We start from the raw sequence: 13517 nt of genomic DNA, 5'->3' as shown, positions 1-13517 counted from the left end.
CAGGCTGTGGTGACAAATCCTACAAACTCTCTCACTAGTCTAGCAAAAATGCAAAGACCTTCAGAAAGGGCCAGTGCCTGGAGCCACAGTATTGGAGAAGCTTAACTTCTGTGCGTGATCCTGACATTTGTTTTTCCTCAAAGAGTGATGAAAGCAAATTGTTTGCCTTTTGTTGGGGTATTAAACCGTCCTTGGTAGCATTTGGCATGCGGGTAATGGACCATTGTTATGATAAAAGGACAATGCTGAATTTCTTAAGCATAGAAGAAGTTAAATGTCTGTGTTTAAAATATTCTTGTAAAATATTTTAATCTTTCCATATTAAAAATACAGCATTGGAAAAATGCAACAAGGCACTCATCTAATGGTTCTAGTCACATTGCAATACACTAGCAATTAACTCTGTGGTTGTGGCTACTGTAATGTATTCAGTTGAGTAGAGCATATGACATGTCCAATAGTCACTTCATGCATTATTCTATGTTGTGCTGTTTTATGTATTTATTGTTTTTGAGTGATTCTGTAATTTGAGTAAAAACAACGAGGAGTCCGCTGGCAGATGAGTTTGGGCATAAGCTTTCGTGGGTAAAAAAACCCCACTTCTTCAGATGTTGCTCCATGCAGATGAGGAACTGAGGTACTACGTAGATTGTGTCTTTCCTAAGGTCCAATAGGAAGTTTGTGGCTCAATGAGAAATTGAATCCCAGTGTACAGAATCATGACCTGTCCATAAGACCGTCATTCTTTTCTTTGCATCACTTCCTGACGAGGTTTATCCTGAATTTTAAGTGTGAAAGTCTCCTTAAGAATTGTGAGCTTTGTTTTTAAAAAGGAAAGAAAAGAGAGCTGATATAAAACTGTTTATAATTTCTTTCTAAGTCTCTAAGTGTAAATTAACATCAGATAATTTGCTTTTCTTTGTCTGTATTGCCATTTGTAACAAATTCTGAATTAAACCTGACCCTTTGGCACTGTATGTGGGATTACATATTACTGGGTTGTTTGGTCACTGGTAACTTGTATACTACAGGTATCTGCTGCTACATTTAAGGAAAGTTTGACTAAAGATATGTTTTAACTTCTTAATACTGAAGTGAACTGCATTTCAGTCTCTTCTCTCAGCTTAGCTTAGCACAAGTGAGGCTGGCCACATTGCAAAATAGCACTCAAGTTAGTGTATCCACTCTCACACTTGTGTGTGATGCCAAGTCTTCTGGAGGCACATCCGATAGTCCTCAGTGCTGTAGTAAAATGAATCTCTTTCTAAATTATTTCCCAAGTAAATTGTGGGAGAACTTTTTGTCCTTTTTTTGGCACATGGAGAGGGGAGGCATTGGAGCTCTATTGGTAGTTGAATGGTGCTAGCCTGTGGTTGTGTTAACATCTGATGAGTTGTGTATTCTCAAGTTTTAGCTTATGCTTTGTCACAAGCCAGCCAATTTGGGTTAAAAGTAGTGCTAAACTCAATTTCTTTTGTGTAAGGGACTGGAGTTAGGGGCAAGTTATAATTTGAGTTACTGTATATACTGGTTCATAAGCCAAATATTTCTGGTAAAAAAGTGAAGCTTTAGAGAGTGGGGGTTGGCTTATAAATGGGTCTACACCAAAATTTGATGATTTTAAGCTCTATGGAATTCTTGACTTGAATATCTAATACATTGTTGTTTTGTTTTCCTGGAGCGTCTGCAGGCATTGAGCCCCTCAGCTCCTAGTGGCTGCGATTCGCTGTTCCCAGCCAATGGGAACTGCGGGAAGTGGCAGCCAGCATGTCCCTCGGCCCGTGCCACTTCCTATGGTTTGCCATTCCCAGCCAATGGGAACTGTGGCCCCTGGGAGCTGAGGGACTCCATGCCTGCAGACGCTCCAGGTAAACAAAACATCCCGACCTGCCAGCGGCTTACCCTGACAGGCCGGGAGCCAAAGTTTGCCAACCTATTTATTGATATCTGTACTGCAGCTTTTTAAAGTTGCAAAGGCTTTGTTTAGTGGACTAGATTGGCTTGAAATGAATACTAAATGAGCAGTGCTGCAGAACTGCATGACATTTGACCCATGCATTTCACAAAATGCTATACCTTACAAGCCAGTCAGAAAAATACAATTAACAATAGTACTATAGCACTGGAGTCAGTCTGCTACTGTGTAATTTGATCTCTTCATGCACTTCTGCCAATGGACCGCATGAGTCTTGGGCCAATATGAAAATATAATGTGCAGAATCGATGGAATCTCTAATAAAATAGGCTTTTATCACCACAGACATGCCAAAGAACAATAATAATTTGACAGTGATAAAGGAGGTGACGTTCCCATATAAAGTCCTACAAAATCTATAACAATAATAATCTATTTTCATAATAGTATTTAAAATGAACGGTGAAATCAAAAGAAAAGTCTGCTTATCACACAGCGTTCAAACTTAGTTGTTGAATATGCAGAAGCAAACAATAATTGCGCTGCTGCTAGTGAATTCTGTATCAATGAGAAGCAAGTAAGAGAATGGCAAAAAAATAAAACAACACTAAAAGACAAGCCAAGAACCAAGAAAAAATGTCCAGCGGGGTACGCTTCATTTTCTGAACTGGAGAAAGAGCTCAATAATTGGGTTGTTGAATGTTGACAATGGGTACAATGTCACTGGAATTCGTCCACGTGCTCTGCAAATGTAGAAAGACGACAAATACAAGTCAGTAAAGCTGTCACTGTTTGTCGCATCAGTGGGTTAGTGTACTTTGTTTCTTGAACCATCGTGGTCTCTGTCTTTGTCAGTGAACAAAGATAGCACAATCGATGCTGAGAGATCTGGAAGAAAAAATCCAATCTTTTCAAAGGTTTATTATAAAATATCTAAGGAATATGCACTTGAGCTGTCACAAATAGGAGATATGGACAAAATACTGATGACATTCGATCTCCCAAGCAACAGAACGGTAACCGGTGTTGGTGAAAAAACAATTTTAATTAAAACCGCTTGCCATGGAAAAAAATCCATTTTACGGTGGTTTTATCATGTTTGGCAAATGGATTAAAGCTCCCTCCTGTTATTTTTAAAAGAAAAAACCTTGCCTAAATACATGAAATTTCCTGCTGGTGTCATCCTATGTGCACTTGAAAAGGGATGGATGGATGGATGAAAGTGGGACTATTGAATGGCTGAAAAAAGTGTGGAATAAAAGAGACCAGGAGCACTTTTCAAGAAGCCTGCTATGCTTGTTTGGGACATGTCCAGGGCACACACGATGAGGTGAAAAATGTGGCCAAAAAAATGAAAACTACTTGGGCTGTAATATCTGGAGGCTTAACTTACAACTGCTTGATGTCTGCCTGAACAAACTTTTTAAAGACAAGCTACACAAAATGTGGTCTGTATGGATGTTCTCAGGCATGGCGAAGTTGACAAAAGGCGGGAATCTTATGAAACCCAAAATCAGTCTGGTTGCCCAGTGGGTCAAGGACGCGTGGGTGTCCATTTCCTCGGAAATGATAGAAAAATCATTTTGGAAATGCTGTATCAGCAATGCACTTGAGGGGTCAGAAGATGATGCCATATTTTATGATGACACAACAGAGCCTGATGATGAGAAGGAGTCTGAATCTGAAGATGACACTGCTGACATCTACAATGCAGGAGCAGCTGTGACTGAAGCAGAGTTTAATGAACTGTTTGGTGAATCAGAGACTGATTCGGACTTTGAAAGATTTAAAGACATTTTAAAGTCTTATATTGTTCTGAGGTACTTGTTTTAAATATCCATTTACTGATTTTAAATTGACTAATTTTGAAGGTGAATACATATTTATTATAACAGGTTTTTTGTTAATTACATTAAAATAATTCTAGGAAAACTTTTGAGTGTTTCTTGTGATGCAGAGTTTTAAAATATAGCAGGGCGGTAAGCCGCTGATGTGTTGGGATGTTTTGTTTACTTGGAGCGTCTGCAGGCACAGAGCCCCTCAGCTCCCAGTGGCCGCCATTCGCCGTTCCCAGCCAATGGGAGCAGCGGGAAGTGGCGCCACTTTCCACCGCTCCTATTGGTTGGGGACAGCAAACTGTGGCCACCGGGAGCTGAGAGGCTCCATGCCTGCAAACGCTTCAGGTAAGCAAAACGTCCATGCCCGCTGGCAGCTTACCCTAATGGACCAGGAGCCAAAGTTTGCCAACCCCTGAAATATAGGATCATCTTATGAAAGGGTCATACAGTCTTTGCCATTTTTACCTATCCATCCTGGGGGGGTCAGCTTATTAATGAATGAGTATATACAGTAATATTGTATTGAAGTAGAGCTCCAATTGTGGGTAGAGTTAGAAGCTTAATTTAGTCCTTGCTTTTGTACCACATCAGGTGTTTGTGTTGTAATCCTCAAAAAGGGGAACTATGCAAAAATGAAGGGGGTAGTTAAACAGAAATTAAAAGGTACAGTGACTAAAGTGAAATCTCTGCAAGCTGCATGGGTGCTTTTAAAAGACACCATAACAGAGGTCCAACTTAAATGTATACCCCAAATTAAGAAACACAGTAAAAGAACTAAACAAGAGCCACCATGGCTTAATCATCTAAAAGAAGCAGTGAGAGATAAAGACTTCCTTTAAAAAGTAGAAGTCAGATCCTAGTGAGGTAAATAGAAAGGAGCATAAACACTGCCAAATTAAGTGTGAAAATGAAGTAAGAAAAGCCAAAGAGGAGTTTGAAGAACGGCTAGCCACAAACTCAAAAGGTAATACCAATTTTTTTTTTTAAGTACATCAGAAGCAGGCAGCCTGCTAAACAGCCAGTGAGGCCTCTCGATGATCGAGATACAAAAGGAGCATTTAAAGACAATAAAGTCATTGCGGAGAAACTAAATGGATTCTTTGCTTCAGTCTTCACGGCTGAGGATGTTAGGGAGATTCCCAAACCTGAGCCAGCTTTTGTAGGTGACAAATCTGAGGAACTGTCACAGATTGAAGTGTCACTAGAGGAGGTTTTGGAATTAATTGATAAGCTTAACATTAACAAGTCACCAGGACCGGATGGCATTCACCCCAAGAGTTCTGAAAGAACTCAAATGTGAAGTTGCGGAACTATTAACTGTCGTTTGTAACCTGTCCTTTAAATCGGCCTCTGTACAGAATGCCTGAAAGATAGCTAATGTAACGCCAATATTTAGAAAGGGCTCTAGAGGTGATCCCGGCAATTACAGACAGGTAAGTCTAACATCGGTACCATGCAAATCAGTTGAAACAATAGTAAAGAATAAAATTGTCAGACACCTAGAAGAACATAAATTGTTGGACAAGAGTCAACATGATTTCTGTAAAGGGAAATCGTGTCTTACTAATCTATTAGAGTTCTTTTGAAGGAGTCAACAAACATGTGGACAAGGGGGATCCAGTGGGCATAGTGTACTTAGATTCTAGAGAGCCTTTGAAAATGTCCTTCACCAGAGGCTCTTATGTAAATTAAGTTGTCATGGGATAACAGGAAAGGTCCTTTCGTGGACTGAGAACTGGTTAAAAGACAGGGAACAAAGGGTAGGAATAAATGGTAAATTCTCAGAATGGAGAAGGGTAACTAGTGGTGTTCCCCAAAGGTCAGTCCTAGGACTAATCCTATTCAACGTATTCATAAATGATCTGGTAAAGGGGTAAACAGTGAGGTGGCGAAGTTTGCTGGCGATACTAGACTGCTCAAGATAGTTAAGACCCAAACAGACTGTGAAGAACTTCAAAAAGATCTCACAAAACTAAGTGATTGGGCAACAAAATGGCAAATGAAATTTAATGTGGATAAATGTAAAGTAATGCACATTGGAAGAAATAACCCCAACTATACATATAATATGATGGGGGCTAATTTAGCTATAACTAATCAGGAAAAAGATCTTGGAGTCATCGTGGATAGTTCTCCGAAGATGTCCACGCAGTATGCAGAGGCTGTCAAAAAAGCAAACAGGATGTTAGGAATCATTAAAAAGGGGATAAAGAATAAGAAGGGGAATATATTATTGCCCTTACATAAATTGATGGTACGCTCACATCTTGAATACTGCGTACAGATGTGGTCTCCTCATCTCAAAATACTAGTACTAGAAAAGGTTCAGAGAAGGGCAACTAAAATGATTAGGGGTTTGGAACGGGTTCCATATGAGGAGTGATTAAAGAGGCTAGGACTTTTTAGCTTGGAAAAGAGGAGACTAAGAGGGGGTATGATAGAGGTATATAAAATCATGAGTGATGTGGAGAAAGTAGATAAGGAAAAGTTATTTACTTATTCCCATAATGCAAGAACTAGGGGTCACCAAATGAAATTAATGGGCAGCAGGTTTAAAACAAATAAAAGGAAGTTCTTCACACAGCACACAGTCAACTTGCGGAACTCCTTGCCTGAGGAGATTGTGAAGGCTGGGACTATAACAGAGTTTCAAAGAGAACTAGATAAATTCATGGAGGTTAAGTCCATTAATGGCTATTAGCCACTGTAGGTAAGGAATGGTGTCCCTAGCCTCTGTTTGCAAGAGGGTGAAGATGGATGGCAGGAGAGAGATCACTTGATCATTACCTGTTAGGTTCACTCCCTCTGAGGCACCTGGGATTGGCCACTGTTGGTAGACAGGATACTGAGCTAGATGGACCTTTGGTCTGACCCAGTGTGGCTGTTCTTATGATACATTGTAAATTACTGATATAATTAAATGACTGACTAATGTCACTGGAGACCTCTTCTCTCCTGCACCGCCCCCCCCCCAACTTTAATGAATCATAATGGTCGTACACTTCTTGTTTGTTAAATCTTTAATGGTAGGTTATAGTCAAGGTCCTTCACTTTCAGTTTTTACCAATTTTTTTAATTGTTTACCAAAAATTTCCCAGGTTTTACAAAACCTATTTATTTTTTTTTACCATTTTTTGTTCCAGATTAGACAACTCAAATCAGAATACTGATTAAGAAAATCCATTATACTAGGTAGGTATGTTTATGCTAATAATAAATTAGTCTAAGGGTATGTCTACTCTGCCCGTTGTATTGGTAGGCAGTGATCGATCCAGCAGGAATCGATTTGTCGTGTCTCGTCTAGATCCGATACATCGACCCCAAGCCCTCTCCAATCGACTCCTATACTCCAGCGCCGCGAGAGACACAGGCAGAGTCGATGCGGCAGCAGTCAACTCACTGCAGTGAATACACCATGGAAAGTCGATCTAAGTATGTAGACTTCAGCTATGTTATTGATGTAGCTGAAGTTGTATAACTTGGATCGATTTCCTTCCCCTCACCCCCTAGTGTAGACCGGGGCTTGATGTAAATGCAAGGCTGCCTGTTAAAAGAACGCAATGTAGTGGAAGATACAAACACACACTTACGTGCATATGTGTATGTCAGTGCTCAAGTCCTAAAAAGAGATGTGCCGGAACTCCACAGATCAGTCTACCCACTCTGGAAGGAGAGATGGCAGCTTGGTGACCTGGGCTGCTCAGATCACCAAGTTGTTGTCTTTCCTTGCAGAGTGGGAAGCTAGATCAGAAGTACTTTTTGTTGCTTTATTTTCTGTCCTCCCTTTCCCTAATATTTTCCCAGAACACTGAAGTAAATTTTTTGTACTGATTTTTCACCCATTTTTTAAATATTTGCAATAAAACACTCGTTAAGTTTTCAGGAAATTATAAACAAAATAGAAACGGAAAACAAAGGGCTTCGGTTACAGTATGGCGATGCATCACTGTGGGAGATGCTATAGCTGTAAAAAATTGGAATTTAAATCTTTTTGCAGTTATTTTTGGAACAGTCTACCAAGTTCAGCAAGGTCATGATATAGTTGCCCTTGACACTTTTGTATCCAAGGAGAGTCCAGAGTGATTCCAAATAAATATGTTTTTTAATTTCACCCAAGATGCAGGAACTTTTGGTATATTTGAACTGTTTTGTATAGAGATTTGGCAAATGTAAGCAAAATATGCTACAGTATGTTTTTAACAATGTATTATAAAGTTTATTGTAAAGAAATAACTAGGTCAACCTCTGGATGACCTGTCTTCTAGAGTTTCTTTAGTTAGCTTTAGGCTAGAGCTCCACCTTGTGATCTTTCAGCATCATACATTTTCTTTTAAAAGTTAATAAGTTAATTATGTTTCAGTAAAACTCATGGTCTTCTGAAATTCATCCATAAACTCATAAATCAACTTAATTTTGCCAACAAACACTGAAAACTGTATGAAATATATAAATAGACAAAATTAAAATGCTTAAGTACTAAGGATATAAAAGATAGTTACAGTTTCTTGATAATTAGAGACATATGTCGACCTTAGCCGATGCATATACCAGTACCAGGTGCCAAAGTCTGGCTTTAAATCTGTGCTTACTGTTGATGATTCAGTTTTTTGCTGGTTGGAATGGCATCTGCAAAATAGACTTTTTTTGCCTTCTTCGCTGAATTAACTACATCAAAGTATTTTTTTGTTTAAAAATTAAGTTTAAAAAGGATCTAATAAGGTACTTGTATAACAAAAGCATATGTCTGCCCTTTTACTGTCTATGGTCCCAATCCTTCTCATAACCTCAGCACCCCTTTGCTGGGGTTAATGTAAACTCCTCTGTCATCCTGCTGATATGTAGAGCATTTTGCATACTCATGGTACTATGTAAATAATTTATTTATCTCATATGTTGAGAAAGTTGCTTGCCAAATGCTAGGACCCTCCTCTTCTGTTTTTCTCCCCTCTCAAAAACATAATCCCAAAACACTTCTATTTTTGTAACACAGACTCTTGAGCTCCAGGAGACAGGTTCATATCCCTCTTTTGTTCTATAATTAGAAGGTAGAAATTCAACACTTACTTCAGGAAAAATCATCTGGTTTTCTTTCTTATTGTCTGTGCTAGAAATCTAATTATGAAATTTACAGTGTGTTGCAAAACTCCAGATATCTAGTTTTAATAGATGGTCTTTAATTTCAGAATGAGAGATACACCAAATATATAATTTAAATTCTGTGCTGAGATTATTTTTTAAAAGTTTATACATTCCTTTACTCAGTTTGTGATGATTATATTCTTTAAAAGGTTTTGTGGTTGCCGACCCCTGTGCTAGTGGATGATGCAAACATTTTTCCCAGTAGGGGTTTCATACATGGTTGCTTAACAGCAGACTAATGTTGAGACTTTGGGACCTGGGGCTGTTTTTATAAATTCTGGATAGGACTGTGCTGTGGTGATTACAGATTAAGACTGAGCATTTGCCTGTTCCAAAAATGATTGGTCAATTGATAGGCCAAGTATTATAAAATAATGTAAAAATGGTCAAATATTTTGAAGCATGAGTCCCTGGCCATCTTGGCTGATAACGATTGATGGACCTATTCTTCGTAATTTATTTAATCCCAGTGATACTTTTGGCCTTCACAACCTCCCCTGGCAAAGAATTCCACAGGCTGATTGTGCATTGTGTGAAGAAGTACTTCTGTTGCCTGTTAATTTCATTGGGTGACCTCCAGTTGTGTTACATGAATGGGTGAATAACACTTCCTTATTCACTTTCTCCACCCCATTTATGATTTTGAGGACCTGTGTCATATCCACCCGTTAGTCATTTCTTTTGTAAACTGAATAGTCCCAGTCTTTTTGATTTCTCCTCTTTATGGAAGCTACCCCTAATCATTTTTGTTGCTCTTCTTAATATTTTTTCCAATTCTAATATATCTTTTGTAAGATAGGGCGACCAGAACTGCATGGGCATACCATAGATTTATATAGTGGCATTACAATATTTTCTGTCTCATTATCGATCACTTTCCTGATGGTTCCTAACATTAGCTTTTTTGACTGCCGCTGCACAGAGTAGATGTTTTCAGATCTCTGAGGTGCCGCAAGTACTCCTGTTCTTTTTGCGGATACACACTTACACAGCTGCTACTCTGAAACCTGTCTTGAGTGGTAACAGCTGAAATAGATCCCATCATTTTTTGTGTATTATTGGGATTGTTTTCCAATATGCATTATGACTTGGAGACAAGCGAGCTGATTTTCAGTGGCACTCAGACTGCCCAGGTCTTGGCCACCGGTCTTGGGGGGCTCTGCATTTTAATTTAATTTTAAATGTAGCTGATTAAACATTTTAAAAACCTTATTTACTTTACATTAAACAATTTTGTGTGTGTGTGTATTATATATATAAAAACACACACACTTATGGAAAGAGACCTTCTAAAAATGTTAATGTATTACTGGCACGCGAAACCTAAAATCAGAATGAATAAATGAAGACTCGGCACACCAGTTCTGAAAGGTTGCCAATCCCTGTTTTAACTAGTTACTGATCCATGAGACGACTTCCCTCTTACCCTATTGCTGCGTACTTTGCTTAAGAGCCTTTGGTGTGGGACCTTATCAAAGACTTTCTGAAAGTTCAGGTACACTGTATCCACTGGATCTCCCTTGTCCATATGTTTTTTGACTCTCTCAAAGAATTCTAATAGATTGATTGAGGCATGGTTTCCTTTCACAAAAGCCATGTTGAGACTTCCCCTATATATCAGACAAACAGATGAATGCAATAACTCTTCTTCGAGTTATTGCTCATATCCATTCCAGGTAGGTGTACGCGTCGCGCGTGCACGTCTTCCAGAAACTTTTTACCCTAGCAACTCCAGTGGGCCGGCAGGTCGCCCCCTAGAGTGACGCCAGTATGGCACCAGATATATACCCCTGCCGGCCGGCCCGCCCGCTCAGTTCCTTCTTACCACCGTGTCGGTTGCTGGAACTGTGGAGTGCGGCTTGCTGACCTCCACGTCCCTAGCTCTCCTGTTCTTGTTCGTCGTTTTTAGTTGTAAATAGTTCTTAGTTAAGTAGTAGATAGACTGTTAGCATAGTAGTTAGTTAGAATCTTGTAAATAGTTATCTAACATCGCTTGCGGGTTGGCCGTTGCCCCACCGGGCCCATGCCTGCCTCGCCGGGTTTCAAGCAGTGCTCAGCGTGCAAGAAGCCGATGCCTACGAGCGATCCCCACGACGCGTGCCTTAAGTGCCTGGGGGAATCGCACATTAGCGACAAGTGCCGCATTTGCAAGGCTTTTAAGCCTCGCACTAAGAAGGAGAGAGACCAAAGAGTTCGCGCTCTCCTTATGGAAGCGTCTCTGTCTCCGACACCGGCGGCGCAGTCAGCCAGTTCTACTCCGGCACCGGACCGTGCCGGCACCTGCAAGACTCCCCGGCACCGACCATCTCCGGCACCGGGAGCAGACTCACGTCCCTCGGCATCTGCAACACCATCCAGGCAAGCCCGAGTGGAGCGCCCGGCACCTACCCTGGCCGCGGCACCTACCCTGGCCGCGGCACCTACAGGACTGCTGTCGACTCCGGGCCCAACGGTCCGTCGAGTCCAGCCCCTCCTAGCTCCCCCTTAAGATCAGGGGTCGAGCTATGGGTACCGTCTACGCCAGAGACCTTTGCCTCGGCTCGGAACTTGATCGCATTGACGGAACCATCTCAGCATCAGCCGGCACCCCCGGGACGGGTAACCTCCAGGGGTAAGCCGATGCTTCGAGCGCTGTCTCCCGAGTCCCGGCACCGATCACCCCGGAGGCGTGAACGCTCGTACTCGGGGCGCCGCTCGGAGTCCCGGCACCGTTCTCCCAGGCAGTACCGGTCGTACTCGCGGCACCGATCGCCATCTGCACGGTCCCGGTCGGGCTCGTCTCCGCCGGCACCGAGACTCCAGGAGCCGTTCACCTCGGCGTTCGGCTCCCCGGTCGACCTCCCGGCACCGAACTGGTGGTAGGTCCCGATCCCGGTCGACCTCCCGGCACCGCGCCTGTGGCAGGTCCCGGTCTCCGCTGCCGTCCCGGCACCACGCTCATCGAAGGTCGCCGTCCTGCTCCTGGCACCGACATCGCTCCCGATCCGGATCTCGGCACCCGTCATCATGCCGTTCCCGGTCCCAATCCCGGCACCGATGTGTGTCGCGGCACCGGGCCTCGGCACCGAGGGGAGCGTCGGTCTCGGCGCACAGAGCTGCATACCAACCAAGCTCAGCGCCTCCATGGCCTTCTAGGGAGCCATCGGTCTCTTCCCAGACTGACAGCGCCTATGCCATGGGACAGGACAGACACTCGGCCCTGTTCCAGGACCCTCCACTACAAGAGGCGAGGGCCTCAACAGTGGGGGTTTTGGACCCCATGGGCGTATTCCCAAGTCCAGGGCCCGCAACACGTTACCCCCCACCCTATGGGGGAACGCAGACCACCGGAGGCGACAGTATCTAGACCCCCTCACTCTCCGGAAGCAGACTGCAGGTCCAATCACCGGGACCCAGAGCTCCCTCCAGAAACGGAGGTGCAGCCCCACACAGAACCCCCCGTGGACACTTTGTTGCCGGGGGTTTCCTCGTCCTCTTCTCCGGATGAGGCAGTGACGGGTACCTCGTCCTCCAGTCCTCCCCCACTGGATCTTAGGGCACACCAAGACCTCCTCCGCTGGGTGGCACAGAACCTGGACTTGCAAGCGGAGGAGGTGTCTGAAATTGAGGACCCGGTGGTGAGCATCCTTTCCGCCGATGCGCCCACCAGAGTGGCCCTGCCCTTTATAAAGACAATCCAGGCCAATGCCACTAACATCTGGCAGTCACCGGCCTCCATCCCTCCGACCGCTCGAGGGGTGGAACGAAAGTACATGGCCCCCTCGAAGGGCTATGAATACCTGTATGTTCACCCGGCACCCTGCTCGTTGGTGGTCCAGTCGGTGAACGACAGGGAGTGCCACGAACAAGAGGCCCCAGCGCCCAAGTCGAAGGAGGCGAGACGAATGGACCTTCTGGGCCGCAAGGTCTATTCGGCGGGGGCGCTCCGGGTCTCAAACCAGCAGGCCCTCCTCAGCCGCTACTCCTTCAACTCGTGGGTAGCGGCGGGGAAGTTCGCGGAGCTCTTGCCTCAGGACGCCCACCAGGAATTTTCCACCATCCTGGACGAGGGCAAGAAAGTAGCAAGAACATCGCTACAGGCCTCCCTTGATGCTGCCGACTCGGCCGCTCAGACCCTAGCCTCTGGGCTCACGATGCGCCGAATTTCTTGGCTGCAGGTCTCTGGCCTTCCACCGGAGCTCCAACATACAATCCAGGACCTCCCCTTTGAAGGCCAGGGCCTATTTTCGGATAAAACAGACCCTAGACTAAAAGACCTCAAGGACAACAGGGTCATAATACTGTCGCTGGGCATGCATACGCCGGCGACACAGCGCAGGCCATTCCGGCAGCAGAACCAGCAGCAGCAGCGGCGGTCCGTCCGCGGCAGGACCTCTCTAGGCGCCGAGGCAGGAACAACCGCCGCAGGCAGTCTGGTGGTCAAACGGGGCAGAACCAAGGCTCCGCCAAGGCCCCTCCAGGGCCTAAGCCTTCATTTTGAAGGTGCGCCTGAGGGCGCAGTACCAGTTTCCCCTCCGGATCCCTCCCCGCAGTTTTCCAACCGCCTTTCTTTTTTCCTCCCGGCGTGGACCCGAATAACGTCGGACCGTTGGGTCTTGCGTCCGGTGCAGGCCGGTTATCGCCTC

The 13517-nt window shown here is 44.0% G+C and overlaps 1 protein-coding gene across 3 annotated transcripts in view; it reads left to right on the top strand.

Moving 5' to 3' along the window:
- Positions 1–13517, top strand: part of STAG2 (stromal antigen 2) — a 187818-nt gene that overhangs the window by 49346 nt on the left and 124955 nt on the right. Inside the window, exon 1 of one of the 3 annotated variants that reach the window (XM_030576075.1) lies at positions 6926–6945. The exons of the other annotated variants lie outside the window; for them this stretch is intronic. The gene's annotated coding sequence lies outside the window, so the exon portion shown is untranslated. Of the gene's footprint in view, positions 1–6925; positions 6946–13517 lie in introns of those variants that run through there. 3 annotated transcript variants of the gene reach the window in all.

The sequence above is a fragment of the Gopherus evgoodei genome, chromosome 9 (genome assembly GCF_007399415.2).
Source record: "Gopherus evgoodei ecotype Sinaloan lineage chromosome 9, rGopEvg1_v1.p, whole genome shotgun sequence".
In the NCBI taxonomy this organism is placed as follows: domain Eukaryota; kingdom Metazoa; phylum Chordata; order Testudines; family Testudinidae; genus Gopherus; species Gopherus evgoodei.
This window is presented reverse-complemented; position numbering and strand designations above follow the sequence as displayed.